The following is a 1,502-nucleotide window of genomic DNA, read 5'->3' as shown; positions in this document are numbered from 1 at the left end:
CAAAGAGCAGTGACCTCCTTGAACCCCAGCCGTGACATGCAGTGACCCCCCCATATCCCAGTCTCAAAGTGCAGGGACCCTCCCACATCCCAGCCCCAAAGAGCAGCGATCCCCTTGAACCTCAATCCCAAAGTGCAGTGAACCCCACCCCATATCCCAGCCCCAAAGAGCAGTGATCCCCTTGAGCGTCAACCCCAAAGTGCAAGGAACCCCCCCATATCCCAGCCCCGACATGAACCCCAGCCCTGACATGCAGTGAACCGCCCATATCCCAGCCCCAAAGTGCAGGGACCCCCTTGAACATCAACCCCAAAGTGCAGTGAACCTCCACCCATAACCCAGCCCCAAAGTTCAGTGACCCCCTTGAACCCCAGCCCCGACATGCAGTGACCCCCCCATATCCCAGCCCCAAAGTTCAGTGACTGCGTCCCCCAATTCCCACTCCCCTGCGCCCAAATGCAATGACCCCCCCACACCCACACCCACACCCACACACACCCACACACACACACACACGCACAAAAGCTCCCTTGGTCTGATCCCAAAAGAGCCTTGAGACCTTCTCCTCCCCACTTCAAACAGCCAAGCCCCCGCCAGCCCCCAAAACCTCACACACCTTCTTCTGCCCCAGGTTGCCCAGGGAGAGCTCGGCCTGGCCACGAGCTGGGGGCTGCCCAGGACAATCTGTGGTGTATTTTGCCAGTCAGTCGAAGCCTCTTGCCCACCGGCTTCCAGAGAAACCTGCCTGCTCCCCTACCAGGTCGCCCACGGGGCATCTTGGTACCTGCTGGAGTCTGGGCACCCAGGACTTCCAGGCACTGGGTTTGCTTTCCCAGCTGGTGTGAACCAGGAGTGTCCAGAGCCACCGGGAACGTGGGAGTCACGGTGGATGTGAATGACCAGTGCACAGTGGGGACGTGGTGCGAGCTCTGGCTCTGCAGGGCTGTGACGAAGTGCAACGACCCTCCCTCCCCCAGATGCGCTGGATGCTGGCTGCAGCCCAGGCTGGGGATGGGGGCTAGAAGTGACCTCTGCAACTCCTTGCCAGCCCCCCTTCTTTAGGATTTTAATGATTTCTGTGAGTATGGATGTGTCTGGGCTGGTTTGGACAGGGCTTGGGGTTGGACTAGCCCCACATCTCTAGGTGTCCATGATTCATTCCTTCAGACTCACCCCTCTTTTCTGTCCGGCCCTCCGATCTGTCCTAGTCTGAGGCCAGTCCTTTCCTCACCCCGGCATCTTGTCTCAGTTTGGATCCTAGCATCATCGCTTGCATTAACTCAAAGGAGATGTGCAGGTGGAGAATAAGGCCAAGGGGTTGGAGGGGCTGCCTTTCCTTCATCTTGCTTGTTAATGATGATACTTGTGAAGGAAGAAAATCCAGCTTGGCTCACAGGCTCGTATGGAAAGTGCATTGCTAGAGCACGGGCATTAACAGGTTTGTGTTACCGTATGTGATAAAGTTTAGGCAGAACAAGGCCAGGAGGAGGATACAGGAAGGG

The sequence above is a fragment of the Alligator sinensis genome, unplaced genomic scaffold (genome assembly GCF_000455745.1).
Source record: "Alligator sinensis unplaced genomic scaffold, ASM45574v1 scaffold1757_1, whole genome shotgun sequence".
Lineage (NCBI taxonomy): Eukaryota > Metazoa > Chordata > Crocodylia > Alligatoridae > Alligator > Alligator sinensis.
The sequence above is the reverse complement of the archived record's forward strand: the minus strand, read 5'-3'. Positions refer to the sequence as shown.